This window comes from Tamandua tetradactyla, chromosome 17, assembly GCF_023851605.1.
Source record: "Tamandua tetradactyla isolate mTamTet1 chromosome 17, mTamTet1.pri, whole genome shotgun sequence".
NCBI lineage: Eukaryota > Metazoa > Chordata > Mammalia > Pilosa > Myrmecophagidae > Tamandua > Tamandua tetradactyla.
Genome location: NC_135343.1, coordinates 43200358 through 43216888, shown reverse-complemented (window position 1 = coordinate 43216888; position 16531 = coordinate 43200358). Strand labels below are relative to the sequence as shown.

At 41.7% G+C, this 16531-nt stretch overlaps 1 protein-coding gene across 1 annotated transcript in view; it reads right to left on the bottom strand.

The window, feature by feature from the left end:
- The window catches only part of ANXA4 (annexin A4), an 88917-nt gene extending 80709 nt beyond the window's left edge, over positions 1-8208 (bottom strand). Inside the window, exon 1 of the mRNA XM_077134463.1 lies at positions 8050-8208. The gene's annotated coding sequence lies outside the window, so the exon portion shown is untranslated. The remainder of the gene's footprint in view (positions 1-8049) is intronic.
- Between the last annotated feature and the right edge of the window lie 8323 nt (positions 8209-16531).

Sequence of the window (16531 nt, the reverse complement as noted above, 5' to 3'; positions counted from 1 at the left end):
CACAGCATGACAACCCATCTTTTTAATATATATATTAATATGGATATATATATATCTCCATATTTGAAGAATTTGAAGATTTAAGCTGAGATCATGGCCACTGTTCGATTCAGGCCTTTCTGGAAAGGTCTGGCAAGGTGGTGGGAAAAGTTCACCTGAGATCTGAGAAGCTTCATGCAAGATAGAAGGAGCCAGGTATGAAGAACTTAATTAACAAAGACGCAGTCATTGCAGGGAGATCAAGACTCCAAAACAGGACGAGAACCCAGTCTCCAGGAAACAGATGTACAGTCTAGAGTGGCATCGAGCCCAGCCTCATGCAGTTGACCTCTGCATCCTGGTGGACACAGGCAGGCCTACTGACGACTACAGCTGTCAGGAATTTGAATATAGACAGTGACATCGTGGTATTGGCTCCCCTGAATGCCATCTCAAGCCCATCTACCTGAAAGGCAGCTCTTGGAAGCCCTTAATGGGTTCCAATTTTGCCTCACCCAACTACACTTTCTCATTATCACTACAGGATAGGGAAAGAAAACCTACGACAGTGGTGCCTGCTTCCTTTCCTGCGTTTTAGGCATTGCTAACGGTCATCATCAAATAATCCCTAAGCAGTGGGCACTGCTGCAGCTGCTAGGCTGGCCACACTTCTATAAAGTCTGCCAGTAAGAAGACAGCAAGCCCAAATGAATTTAGACAGTTTCTTGCTCACTGCATGGTAGGCAACATAAGCTTCACATTTGCATGGGTCCCGTTATGCCCAGGTCTCCTGGGGGCTATGCAGAGGAGGGCCAGGTAAATACTGGGCACACAGAGGCTATGTCAAGCTTAGGGACATTGAACCTAAGAAACCATGTATTAAAGAAAATAATCTTGATAATAAGTGCATGATAATCATTATTGATGGACTGTAGATATAAACGTGAAAGGAAAAACAAAGTTTTTAGAAGAAAACATAGGTGCACAGCTTTGTGACCTTGGGCTAAATAAAGATTTCTAAAACAGAACACAAAAAGCACTAACAAGAGAGTGAAAAAATGATAAATCAAATTATATTAAACTTAAGAACTTCTAGACAACAAAACACATCATTAAGAGAGTGAAAAAAAAGCAAGTCTTAGAGTAGGATATTTACAATACATGGATCAAAGAAAGAATTAATAACAATCATATACAAAGCATCCTATAAAACAAATTATAATCATGCAAAATTGTAGAGCAAAAGATCATGAGAAAAAGATATTTCATGGTCTCAAAGTATTGTCTTACTAGAAATTTATCAACAATAAAGGAGAAAATTGTAACTTTGAGGGGAGACACCTGGAAGGCGTACTAATAAGATAGTGACATCAAATGTCTCCTGATGGATGCACTTAGAAGAATGCAACATCATTTCTTGCAAAAATACAAAACAGGAATTTTTAAAAATTTATTTATTAATTAAAAAAATGAAGAAGCCAAATAAAACATCCACATATATAATCAGTAATTCACAATATCATCACTTAGTTGCATATTCGTCATTTCTTAGAACTTTGCATTAATTCAGAAAAAGAAATAAAAAGGCAATAGAAAAAGAAATAAAACGAACACAGGAAAGAAAAAAAAAAAGATTATACCTACCATACCCCTTACCCCTCGCTTTCATTGATCACTAGCATTTCAAACTAAATTTATTTTAGCATTTGTTCTCCCTATTATTTATTTTTATTTCATATGTTCTACTCCTTTGCCAGCCAGTATTCTTAAAAAAAAGACTGAGGGACTGTCTTAGAGTAGTGACAGACATTTCAACTAAGTACAATGGGAAACCCTGCATTGAATCCTAGACCAGAAAAAAACATTAGTGAGACAACTGATGAAAATATAATGAAGTCTATGGATTAGTAGTCATGTTAACTTTTTGATTTTGATAATTTGACTATAGTTATGGAAGATATTAAGATATCCAACTGGGTGAAGGAAATATGGGACTTTTTGGTACTATTTTTACAAATATCTGAAATTATTTCAAAATGAAAATATGCAAAGACAAAGTAAAATGAAATATTTTTGTGATGTGCCTTTTCAAGGATTTTTAAAGAAAAATTAGCAAAAACTTTATTTGTCATTATTACAGGGTGCTGAAAATAGCTGGCAATTAATATTTTAAAATGTCACCTTATGTATGAGACTAAAGCAAAAAATGTTTGTGTGGTACAAAATTTATATTTTGACGAGTGCATTTCCTAATATAACTTATGTAGATAGTTTGATTGAACACCATAAGTACTTGGAATCTCAGGTAGGACATGAGATTTTGTTGGTTTGTCCAGAGTGATGCCCCGATGAATCCCAGAGTGATTCGATCAGTGAGTGGAAAAGTATCTGCAAAGCCCCCTTTGGGGAGTGGTGAGAACGGGGAGAAATTCAACTTCCCAAGTTGAATTCTTGATATTCTCACAAACAGTGTGGACAACCAAAGCTATAGGCAGAGCCCCCAGTCTTGGGGTTTGTTCATATGAAACTTAACCCCGCAAAGGATAGGTCAAGTCTACTTAAAATTTAGGCCTAAGAGTCACCCCCAAGAGAGCCTCTTTTGTTGCTCAGATGGGGCCTCTCTCTCCAGCCAACATGACAAGCAATCTCACCACCCTCCCCCTGTCTACGTGGGACAGAAATCCTAGAATGAGCTGAGACTCAGCATCAAGGGATTGAGAAAAACCCTAGAATGAGCTGAGACTATGCACCAAGGGATTGAGAAAACCTTCTCGACCAAAAGGGGGAAGAGTGAAATGAGGCAAAGTGGCAATGGCTGAAACAGTCCAAACAGAGTTGAGAGGTTATCCCGGAGGTTATTCTTACGCGTTAATCCCGGAGGTTATTCTTACGCGTTAAGTAGATATCACCTTGTTATTCAAGATGTAATGGAGAGGCTGGAGGGAACTGCCTGAAAATGTAGAGCTGTGTTCCGAGAGTCATGTTTCTTGAGGATGATTGAATAATGATTTAGCTGTCACAACGTGACTGTGTGATTGTGAAAACCTTGTGTCTGATGCTCCTTTTATCTACCTTGTCAACAACAACAACAAAAAACAAAACTTGAGCATACACTTTACAAAAGAGCATATCCCAATGGCCACCAGAGCATGTGAAAAGTGCCCAGCTTTATTAGTCATCAGAGAAATGCAAATCAAAACCCTGGTGAGATAACACTGCATGCAGCAGAATGTCTAAAATGGAAAAGACAAGCTCTATCAAATGTTGGTATTTTGGAGCAATTGCCACTCCATACACTGCTGGTGGGAGTATAAATTGGTACAACTCAATTCCAATTTTCAATTTTATAGCAGCATTATATGTAATAGCCGGTAACTTGAATCAATTTAGATGTTCATCAATAGTGGAATGGATCGTTAAATTGTGGTATATTCATATGATGGAATACTATGCAGCCAGAGAAAGAACAAATCACAAGTATGTACAATGTGGCTGTTTCTTAAATACAACATTGAGTAATACAAGCCAGACACGAAAGAGTATCTATTATACGATGCTATTTAAGTGACGCTCAAAGGCAGTAAAATTATCTATATTCTTAGAAGTCAGGATAATAGTTATCCTTGAAAGGGGGCTCCTGGGGTTCTTGTAATACTCTGCTGCTTGATCTGAGTGCTGGCATCATGGGTGTGTTCCTTTTGTGAAAATTCACTGAGTTGTATGTATGTTATGCTTCCCTAAAAAGTTTTCATTAAACAAATCATCTCTCAGGAGAAATGATTGCATTTCTCTAACGTGGTAATAAAGACACAGCCAGTGCAGGCTAACAATTGAACTCCTGGGCCGAAGAATGATTTGATTGGTTCTTTGGAAAAAATTATTTTCAAAACAAATAATCCATGTCACTGAAGGGTTTTGATAATTGTCTCGGCTGCAGCCTAACAACTGCATAGTGAAAGGACTTCAGGAGAACCAAGCTGTGAAGCAAAGACTAAACATATTTTAAAGAATTTCATGCATTTACAACACTTGAGAGAAAATTATATTAGTAAAATGATAGGTAAAATTAACAGGTACTTCAAATACTGTTTCTTCCTTTAAAATAAATGATTGCTTGGTTTTACCAGAAAAGTACAAAAACAGAGGGCTGTGATTAATTAAGAGACGAATTTAGCCTTTTCTAGGGCACATACTCCCTGCTTCTCCCACTGTTTGCACTCCTTTGGGTCTTTCATTTTCTTTGGGTTACGGGAAGCTGACTTTGAAGATGAACAAGAGAATTTATCAGTTTAATGGAAATGTTCTATGTCCTAATTGAGGTTGGAGTTACACTGATGTCATACTCACTGAACTGGGCACTTTAAAATCTGTCTTTAGTTGTATGTAAATTATGCACCAGTTAAAAAAACAGAACACGAAAATTATTAATAGCTTTAGACTACCTGGAGTCAGAATCTATTCTATTATAAATAAGGACTCCTAGTATTTCCCAGAGGTGTGTCAGGGAGCTAAATATTTTGTCACTCAACCTGTGCCTCTTGGGTTTAAACATCTGGAGATTGAACAACAACAAAAGAGAGGCTGTTTGTGAGCTTAACAACTGTTGTGAAACTGTTAATTATTCCATTTAGTAAAATTGCGTGCAAGGACAATAATTTCAAGTTGCAAAATAAAGAAGCTGGGATCAAAGGAAACTCCGTGCCACACAGGCAGCTCCCAGCTCTCCCCCTTCGCCCAGTTGGGGCCCCAGGGAAGTCTCTTTCCAGTAGCTGGGTGAGGTTGCCATCTAGTGGCAGGAAAGTTCAAAGAGAATGCAGATCTTGGAGGAAGACAATTCCCCACCTATGGATTGCCACGGGTGGGTTAGTGACCCATCAAAATTAAGGGCTTGTAAGAGCTCTGAAAATAAGCTTTAAAGTTGAAGAGAAGGGAAGAGCTCTTTCCAAAGGACAGTCGGGTGCCTCTCAGGCTCTGACCTCTCCTCCCCATCCCCATCCCCAGTGCAGCAATGATAGTGACAGCTGAGGACATAGCCCATATGCACTGATGCATTAGTGCCAATTAGGATAGGCACCTTGCAGCTGGGTGCATGGCTTGGTGAGTGGAAACAGGCTGAATTTCAGCCCTACCCCCTCCTACCCCTACCCCCTACCCGCCCCAGCCAGGAGCACTTACGCAGTGGTTATCCTGGACAACCATATATTGCAACCCTGATGCAGAAACAGAGCCTTCTCCTGGCCTTCAAATGCCCATAGCAAACACCAATTCCTAAAAAGTGACTTGTTGGGGGAGATGAGGCACTAGAAGGGCACATCCCACCCCCAGATGTATCCTTAAAATCCTTGGGCAGCCACTGTTGCGCCTGAATTTCAGTGTGCTTTTCAACAGGCATTATCAATTTTAGTTTTCTATTCAGGCTTGGTGTTGACAGCGTCATTTCAGATGAAATGGAGAAAAGGTTGAGAGCTTCTAATGTAGTGTCCTTAGGAAAATAACACTACAGTGCTTTGTCACACTTTAAAATCCATGGACAAAGGAAAGAACATAGAAGAAAGTCAGCGAGGATGTTTATTCATTTAGCAAACATTTCTTAAGCACCTGGGTTGAGACAGTGGGCTAAGCGGCAGGTTCAAAGGTGACTAGAACAAGAGTCCCTCTGCCTGGCAATCCCCACCACCACCTCCATGCCCCGGAAAACCCTTACTGTCATCTCCCGAGTTTGCAGTTCAAAAAGCTTGTCTTTGGTGAAGCTTTCTCCTATTTCCATCTACATCTAGTTTCTTCATAGCACTTTGAGTGTCTTTCTAGGCACTTATCCCATTTTATTATAATTACTTCTTGACGACACTGGTATTTCCAGTAAAACATAGACCCCTGGGGCTTGTCACTTTCATATTTATATCCCCAAGCTTGCCCCAGGCCACATATTTAGATGGAAAAGATGTGAATTTGGTAAATGAATGAATATTGAGCATGATACTTTACATCTATGAATTAGTTTATAAAGCATTTATCATATAATTTTTCAAAATATATCTTTATAATATCTTTTTCTGTGAGGCATGTAGAAAAGTCTAATGTTATTATTTCCATTTACAGAGAACTCAAAGGGATCAGTGCCAAAGTCATTTAGTATTTGAATTCAGATTTTTTTCATTTCTATTCTATTTCCATCCTATCTTGCTGTTTCTCTTACTATGTCTGGCAAATCACTGGTGAAAAGTATCCATTCTTACCAAAAATTGATTACAGGAATATGATACGGTCTTTTCTGTAAAAGAGCTGGAAAAAGCCAAGGGATCTCGATCCGTCCTCATTGTCTAGTGAAACATTCCTGCATTTAGGATTTAAACACTGAAGAGTGATTGCTTTAGTCTCCTAGCCGCTAAAACAGATGCCAGACACTGGGTTGGCTTAACAAGAGGAGCTGGCTCAGGGTTTCAGAGTTCAGAAGGCTTGCTTCCTCCCAGGGTCAATTGATTCTAGCTGGTCGACAGCGTTTGGTTCCTTGGCTCTTGTGTCATATTACAATGCAGGTAGCAATGTCTTCTTTCTTTTCCAGTTCCTTTGACTTCTGGCTTTGGCTGCTCCCCCTGGCTTCCCTTTCCACGTGACTTTCACCCTGCTTATAAAGGATGCCCGTGACCCAGATCAAAGCCCAACCTGATTTAGTTGGGCCACGCCTTAGCTGAAGTGACATCATGAAGATGTGTAGCCTAAATACAGGCTAAGACCAAGAGCATGTCCTAACTCAGGTACACTGTTCAGTCCACCACAGTGACCTTCCAGTCTCACAAACGTGATCATGTTATTGCTTCTCTGGTTAATTTCCCATACTGCAGCAAGAGGCTCTTTTAAGAACATTACATCTGTTCAAGTCATTCCCCTGTTTAAATTCCTTCTGTGGCTCCTCCTTGCCGTCAGGATCTGTTACTTTGCCTGCTGGGAGGGCCTTCATGATCTGGCCTCTGCTGAGCCTTCCAGCCTTATTTCTTTCTTTGGCTGCCTCTGCTCCTCTCCACCCTGAATGTACCTTGCATCAGCTGCCCTGAACTTCCTGAAGTTCCAAGGACGATGCACTGTCCTCTTTCAGCCAGGAGGCTTGGAAACCATGAGGTTGGAGTAGCCTGCCTGAAAGTAGTCCCCCAGGCAGTGCTGCAGTGAGAGGTGGAGCTGAAAGGAAGCAGCCAGGGAAGTTACCAATACTAGCATCATCCTCAAAACAATGGAAAGTTCCTTGGAGGCAGGGATGGCAATTGTCTTGCTTGTGTCCCTCTCCCTGACTTGCAGGGTCAAGTCTTAAGCACATGAAACCAATTCTGAATGGGATGAAATCACCTTCTCAGGAAATATTCTGCAATCTGCTTGGTTATTTTGGGAGGGGGCCCATTTACTAAGCAGAATGAGAGTCAGCACACCATAACAGCACCGCCAATTCATCCATTCCTTGAATGAATTCCTAATCACCTTGGTGATTCCTAATCACCATATGTATGGATCACCTACTATATGCCTGATACATTGGGACTATAATAACAATCAGGAGCCTTATGCCAATTGGTAAAAACTGGAAAATTAATCGATGATTAGAAGACAGTCTGTAACTAACACAGGGAGAAGGAGAGCTAGCTCAGACTTGGAATATCAGGGAAAGCTTTACAAAGGAGATGATACCTAACTTGAGTCCTGAAGGACAAGCAGAAGCCACTTAGCTGTGTGTATGTACACATTCACACGTGTCTGTGTGTCCTAGCGTTCCAGACAAGGGAAGCAGCAGGTGTAAAGCCTTGGAGTCAAAGCTAAAAAGCATGGCAGATTCTGAGACATGCAAATGATTCTGCCAGTCCGGACCTGACTGATCCTATGACCCTTCCTAGTGACCTCAAATTCTGGGTTAGTATTTCCCAGACATAACTGAAATACCATCTGAGAAGGCTAAGTATAATTTAGCTCCTGGCTGTGAATTACATCTCCCGAGAATCTCTGAGTGCAGGGAAGAGAAGAAGGAAGGGTAGATGATGAATATGCAGAAGATGGAGGGCTGGCAGTGATATTTATATTGCAATTTACCTTCAACAGCAGCCTTCTTTTGGAACTCTGAGGAGCAGGGATGACCTTGGCCCAATTTATCCAGAAAATGTGGGATCCTAGCTTCTGTTATGTAGATGCAAGCAAGGTTCTCCTTGGGTCACACAGCAGGAGCTTGACATTTGGATAATGTGATTGATGAGTTCTGTCCTCCCACTGAGGACCCCCATGGTGAGAGAGAACTCCGGAAAGGAAGTAGCCCAGGGACTTTCCAAACCGAACATCTGCAATGAAATGCAGAACATGCTGAGCTACACAAGACCAGACTTCCCACCATTAACAAAACTTTAAAATTCAGCCTTCTTCCCTAGAAGACCTCTCTGAAAGCATCCTAGCTGGATCACTTTCCTGAGAAGGTGATTTCATCCCATTCAGAATCGGTTTCATGTGCTTAGGACTTGACCCCGCAGATCAGGGAGAGGGACAAAGATTGTGTGATTTTCTCAGCGTGCTTGTCACCTGGTAGAAAGTCAAGCTCCAAGGGCATGTGTTATAGGGATCTGGGCAGATCCAGAGTGTAGGCATTGCAGAGAGGATGAGATACCAGTCCAGAGTAAAATAAGGGGCCCAGGGCACCTAGTGCTGACAGAAGGCTTTTGGGGAAGAAGTCACGGGGAACAAGAAATTCCAAAGAAGAGAAGGGCATGGGTCAGGGAACTTCTTACAGACCCCTAGTCTATTCACAATTTTCTCTAGGACTGTAGATACCTCAGAGTCATTATGAAATCTACTATCCTCGTCCCTCCCCTTCTCTCCTCTTAGAACTCAATGAAAAAAAGTATTAATTGTGCAGATCCTTTATACTATCAGTGAACAGTTTATAGCTCTTTGAGAATTCCCCAATTCTCTAATACCATTAGTAGTTATGAATGCTGGGCAGAAGGTAGGTTCACTCACTAGCAAAATAATAAGGCTTGCAAAGCAGCTAAGAAGACACATGACAGATTTCAATTTGTGTTGAGATCTTTATAGGTTCCTTCTCATTTAGACATCCTATAGACTTGGGAAATTGATATCATTTTCTGTTTTCAAAATATCTGCATATAATAATCTTTTGATATGTCACTCTTGTGCTTTTGCTACTGTAATTGTTAGGTTCTGGTGTTAGCTTGGCCAGGTGATGATGTCCAGTTGTCTGGTCAGGCAAGCACTGGCCCGACCATTGCTGCAAGGATATTTCATGGCTGGTTGATAAACCAGAAGGTTGATGTATTAAATCATCAGTCAGTTGATTGCATCTATGATCAACTAAGGCATGTTTCCTATCAGTAAGATAACCCTGCATTCAGTGTTGTAGCTTGAGGGGTTAGAAAGGGCATTAACAGTTTGTTTGGATGGTTGGCTGAAACACGGATTCAAAGGTGGTCAACATTACCTGAGGTCAAAATGCCAGAACTGCTTTGGTGTAATGTAGATGAGGCGATCCAGAGGCTTAGAAAGATTGGAATGCTAGAGTGGGCTTATCATGGAAGACCTCAGGAATGTCCAGAGGACACATCTTTCACCAGGACCTTGAGAAATAAATTCATGAGACCAGCTACATCATCCCTGAAGAGTTCTTGTACTCGCTTTTCTCTATAGATCAGATATTACTCTGGGAACTGTTGTCACTGAGCTGGAATCCTTAAATACAATGGGAATGATTGGATCCCAAGTTAGCAGAAGCCATGTGGTGACAGTTAATCACCACATACAAGGTGGGGGTGGCCACCATAATGGACAGCAGACTCAAAACAGGGGTCAAAATAATCTGACCCACAGAGACTTGTGGCATTGACTAGTAGATCATGGGGTACCTAGAAGTAAAACAGATAGGTTCTACTAAATTCTTGTTTGAGCTGTATAAGCAGAAGAATTCTAGGTCAAGTAAATAGAAGTCCAACATGAGTTACAAAAAACAGAGAGTCATGGGCCCTTAATCAATTTCCAGACTTGGAAAGTCTACAGACCCAGAGCCCCTTGAATGAGGGAAGGGCTTGTTACCCTTGCAGAAGGACCCTTTAACCCCACCCCAAAATTTATAGTTAACCTTCCCCCCAGCCTTCCAAGGAGACCTACGGCCTTTTACCAGGGAGACTGTGCATTGGGGAAAAGGACATGATCAGATATTTCAGGAATTATTAGACATTGGCTCAGAAGTGACACTAATTCCAGAAGACTTAAAACGTCACTCTTGGAACGACATTGGTAGCTCAGCAGGCAGAGTTCTCACCTGCCATGCCGGAGACCCACATTCACTTCCCAGTGCCTACCCATGTGAAAAAAAAAAAAATCACTCTCATTCACCAGTCAGAGTAGGGGTTTATGGAGGTCATGTGATTGATGGAGTTTTAGCTCAGGTTCATCTCACAGTGGGTCCACTGGGTCCCCAGTCCCATTCTGAGGTCATTTCCCTAGTTCCAGAATTCATAATTGGAATTCACATACTCAGCAACCAGCAGAATCCCCACATTGTTTCTCTGACTCATGGAGTGAGGGCTATTATGGCAGGAATGGCGAAGTAGAAGTCCCTAGAACTGCCCCTACCTAGCAAAATAATGAATCAGAAGCAATACCGTATTCTTGGAGGGATTGCAGAGATTAGTGCCACTCTTTATATATACATATATATATATGTTTTTATTGACAAGTCTTCACACACATACGGTCCATACATGGTGTACTAGTTTGTAAGCCATTGGAATGAGATATACCAGAAATGGAACAGCTTTTAAAAAGGGGAATTTATTAAGTTTCAAGTTTACAGTTCTAAGGCTGTGAAAATGTCCAAATTAAGGCATCCAGGAAAAGATACCTTGGTTCAAGAAGACTAATGAAGTTCAAGGTTTCTCTCTCAGATGGTAGGGCACATGGTGATGTCTGCTAGCTTTCTCTCCAGGCTTCCTCAACTTTATCTCCACGGCTCTGTCAGTTCTGGTTGCTCTTTCCAAAACAGTTCCCTCTTAAAGGGCTCCAGTAAGCAACCCCACCTTGAATGGGTGGAGACACATCTCCATGGAAACCATCTAATCAAAAGTTGCCACCTACATTCAGGTAAGTCATGTCTCCATGGAGACAATAAAAAAGATCCCACCCAGAAATATTGAATGAGCATTAAATGACATGGCTTTTCTGGGGCACACAACAGATTTAAACTGGTACACATGGTGTACAAACAATGGCTCACAATATCATCACATAGTTGTGTATTCATCACCATGATCATTTTTAGAACATTTGCATCATTCCAGGAAAAAGAAATAAAAAGAAAAAACTCATACATCCCATATCCCTCACCCCTCCCTCTCATTAATCACCTGTATTTCAATCTACCCAATTTATTTTACCCCTTACTCCCCTTATTATTTATTTTTTATCCATAATTTTTACTCATCGTCCATACCCTGAATAAAAGGAACCCCAGACACAAGGTTTTCATAATCACACCATCACATTGTACAAGTCAGACCATTATACAATTGTTCTCAAGAATCAAGACTAGTGCCACTCTTAAGGACTTCAAAGATGCAGGGGTGGTGATTCTCACCATATCTCCATTCAACTCTTCTATTTGGCATGTGCAGAAAACAATGGGTCTTGGAAGGTGACAGTGGATTATCATAACCTTAACCAGGTTGTGACTCCAATTGGAGCTGCTGTTCCAGATGTGGTATCATTGCTTGAGCAAATCAACACATTGCCTGGTACCTGGTATGCAGCTATTGATCTGGCAAATGTTTTTTTCTCAATAGCTATCAGTAAGGGCCACCAGAAACAGTTTGCATTTACCTGGCAAGGCCAGCAGTAGACCTTTATTGTCCTGCCTCAGGACAACTCTCCAGCCCTATGGCACAATCTTGTTCTCAGGGACCTTGATCATTTCTCCCTCTCACAGGACATCACATTCGTCCATTATATTGATGATATCATGTTGGTTGGACCTAGAAAACCAAGAAGTAGCAACTACTCCAGACTTATTAGTAAGGCATTCGTGTGCCAGGGGATGGGAGACAAATCCAACAAAAATACAGGGGCCTTCCACCTCAGTGAAATTTCTAGGTGTCCAGTGGTGTGGGGCATGTCAAGAAAAACCTTCTAAGGTGAAGGATAAGCTGTTGCAACTGGCCTGTCCTGTGACCAAAAAAGAGGTGCAATACCTAGTTGGCCTCTTTGGATTTTGGAGACAACATATTCCTCATTTGGGTGTGCTACTCCAGCCCATTTACCAAGTGACTGGAAAAGCTTCTAGTTTTGAGTGGGGACTGAAACAAAAGAAAGCTCTGTGAGATTTCCAGCTTGCTGCCCCCTGGGCCATATAATCCAGCAGATCCAATGGTGCTGGAAGTGTTAGTTGCAAAGAAGGATGCTTCCTGGAGCCTCTGGGAGTCTCCTATAGGAAAATCACAACACAAACCCTTAGCATTTTGGAGCAAAGCCTTACCATCCACTGCAGATAACTACTCTCCTTTTGAGAAACAGCTTTTAGTCTGTTACTGGGCCTTGGTTGAAACTGAATGTTTAGCCATGGGCCACCAAGTTACCATGAGACCTGAGCTGCCTATCATGAGCTGGTGTTGCCTGACCCATCAAACCATAAAGCTGGGTATGCACAGCAGCCCTGCATCATAAAATGGAAATGGTATATTAGGGCTCAAGCAGGTCCTGAAGGCACAAGCAAGTTACATGAGGAAATGGCCCAAATGCCCGTGGTCCCCACTCCTGCCACATTACCTTCATTTTCCCAGGCCAGAACTATATAGCCTCTTGGGGAGTTCCTTACAGTCAATTAGCTGAGGAAGTGAAACTCAGGCTTGGTTTACAGATGGTTCTGTACAATATGCAGGGACCACCCAGAAGTGAACAGCTGTAGCACTTTCTGGGATGTTATTAAAGGACAGTGGTGAGGGGAAATCCTCCCAGAGGGTGAAACTTTGAGCAGTGCATGCACCTGGTTGTTAATTGTGCTTAGAAGGAGAACTGGCCAAAGGTGTGTTTGCATACTAACTCATGGGCTGTTGCTAATGGTTTGGCTGGATGGTCAGGAACTTGGAAGGAGCATGATTGGAAAATTGCTGACAAAGAGGTCTGGGGAAGAGCATATGGATAGACCTTTCTGAATTGGCAAAGAACATGATGATAATTGTGTCTCATGTGAATACTCACCAGAGGGAGATTTCAGCAGAGGAAGGTTTTAATGGATTAGTGGATAAGATTAAAGTTTAGTGGATAAGATGACCCATCCTGTGAATACTAATCATCCTCCTTCCTCAGACACTCCTGCCATTGCCCAGTGGCTCATGAACAAAGTGGGCATGGTGGTAGGGATGGAGGTCATGCATAGGCTCAGCCAGGCCTATTTGGCTAGGATCACTGCTGAGTGACCAGTCTGTCAGCAGCAGAGACCCACACTCAGTCCCTGATATGGCACCATTCCCCAAGGTGAGCAGCCTGCCACCTGGTTTTGATTACAATGGACCATTTCCATCATGGAAGGGGCAGTTATTTGTTCTAACTGAATAGACATTTACTCCAGATATGGGTTTGCTTTCCAGGGATACAATGCTTCCACCAAAAGTACCATCCATGGACTTACGGAATGCTTTATCCACCATCATGGTATTCCACACAGCATTGCTTCTGATTAAGGAACCCACTTTACAGCAAATGAAGTGAGGAAAAGGGCACATGATCATGGAATTCTCTGGTCTTATCATGTTCCCCATCATCCAGAGACAGTTGGGCTGATAGAACTGTGAATGGACTTTTGAAGACACAATTACAGTGCCAACTAGGTGGCAATACCTTGCAGGGCTGAAGCAGTGTTCTCCAGGAGGCTGTGAATGCTCTGAAGTAGCATCCACTGTATGGTACTATTTCTCCCACAGCCGGATTCACTGGTCCAGGAATCAAGGGGTGGAAATGAGAGGGGACCACTCACCATCACTGCTAGTGATCCACTAGGAAAATTTTTGCTTCCTGCCCCTGAAACCTTAAGCTCTGCTGGCCTACAAGTCTCAGTTCCAAAAGGAGGAGTACTCCTACCAGAAAACACAACAATGATTCCATCAAACTGGAAGTTAAGACTGCCACCTGGCCACTTTGTGCTTCTCACGCCACTGAATTTACAGGCAAAAAAGAGGGTTACTGTTCTGTCTGGGATTATTGATCCTGACTATCAAGGGGAAGTAGGAATGCCACTACACATGGAGGTAAAGAAGAGTTTTCCTGGAATAAAGGAGATCCCCTAGGCCATCTCTTAGTACTGCCATACCCCATGATTAAACTTAATGGAAAACTGCCACAACCCAATCCAGGCAGAACTATCAATGGCCCAGAAACTTTAGGAATGAAGGTTTGGGTCACCCCACCTGGAAAAGAACCACAGCCAACTGAAGTGCTTGCTGAGGGGTAAAGGGAACATGGAATGTGTAGTAGAAGAAGGTAGTGATAAATATGAGCTATAACCACATGACCAGTTACAGAAATGAGGACTGTGATTGCATGAATATTTCCTCCCTGTTTTGTTATGAGTATGTTTGCATTTGTACATGAGCAAATATCTTGTTTTCCTATTATCATATGACATAAGTTGTATTGTTCATGTTATAGTATTTAAGTCATAGGATATGAAGTTTAAGAGTGAATGTCAGCTAAGCACTTGAACCCTATTCTGGATAGGTGTCGTGCATTTCTGGTTGTATGCAGGACAGTTGAGTATTGTTTAGGCAAAAACCATGTCTGTTATTGTGTTCTATTTTGAAATTAAGGGTGTTTCAAGGTGATATGTATTGCTGCCAAGTTGACAAGGGGTGGACTGTGATGGTTAGATCTGGTGTCAGCTTGGCCAGATGATGCCCAGTTGTCTGGTCAGGTAAGCACTGTCCTGATCATTGCTGCAAGGATATTTTGTGGCTCGTTGATAAGCCAGAAAGCTGGTGTATTAAATCATCAATCAGTTAACTGCAACTGTGGCTGATTACTTCTATGATCAACTAAGGCTCGTCTTCCACCAATGAGATAATACAATCCATTAAAGACTTTTAAGGAAGAGGAGGGACTATTTCACTGCTTCTTCAGCCAGTGAACCTCCCCTGTGGATTTCATCTAGACCCTTCATCAGAGATGCCAGCTTCACAGCCCGCCTTACGGATTTTGGACTTTTCCATTTTCGTGGTTACGTGAGACACCTTTATAAGATTCATATTTACAGATAGCTTTTGTTGGTTCTGTTTCTCTAGAGAACCCTGAATAATAGAGCTACTTTGAATAGTAGAAACCAGGAATTGTTAAATCCAAATGTGACAGCCTATTCTGGTCTTGATGCAGCTCTTTGATTGACAATGGAAGTGGATGCAAATGAAAGTCCACCCAAAGGCTTTCATTTGTGAAGCCAAAAACTGGATACAACCAAATGTTCATTGGAAGCAAATTGTTACCACACTATAAATTTTTTAAAAAAGTAAATTGTGACATATTTATACAATGAAATACCACACAGCAATGAAAAGGAATGAACTCCTGGTACAATGCAGCAGCATGGATGAACCTACAGACATAATGTTGAATGAAAGAAGTCAGACACAAAAGAACACACACTATGAATCCATTTATATGAAATGTAAAAAAAGGCTAAATTAATCTATAGTGATAGAACTCAGAGAGTGGTTATGGCACCAGCCTCAGTGTTTCTGCCCTGCAGTTCCTGCTACCTCATGTCCAGCCTTGATAGCTGCGGTGGTTTGGAGCTGTCAGTATTCCAGAAAAATATGCTCTTAAGCTTTAATCCATTCCTGTGAGTATGGACTCACTGTAAGTAGGACTTTTTGATGAGGTAACTTCAGTTAAGGTGCGGCTCACTTCAATCAGGATGGGGCTTAATCCTATCACTGGAGTCCTTTATAAGAGAATGAAATTCAGACACAGAGCAAAAAAAAAACATGGGAAGCAAGAAGCTGAAAGTCAACAGAACCCAGAAGAGAAGGGAGAGACCATGTGGAAGAGGAGTCAAGGACCAAGGATCCTTGGTCCAGCCAGCCCTAGAATGCCAGTCTTTGGGAAGAAAGCATCGCCTTAATTTGGACTTCTCTTAGCCTCAAAACTGTGAGTTAATAAACTCCCATTGTTTAAGCCAATTGTATGGTACTTACCATTGTAAGTACCATTGTATGGTACTTACTTTAGCAACAAAGAAACTAAAACAACAGCATAGCCAGGCATGAAGACATAGAGGCCAACTTTACAAAATGGATGGGTGTTTTTAAGGGACATGTTAATATATGCTTGAGTTTGAGACTATTCATCTTGAGCCACCTTATCACCCCAGGGTGCCAGCTCCTCCTACCTGCCAACCCCTAAACTAAAGGAGTTCACCCAGCCCACTTCTTCTCTATCCCATTACAACGCTTTATTGTCTTCCCAGCACTTACCTTGTTTCCTTTTTTGTTTACTTGTTTATTATCTGTTTTGTATTCTCCAGAGTGTAATC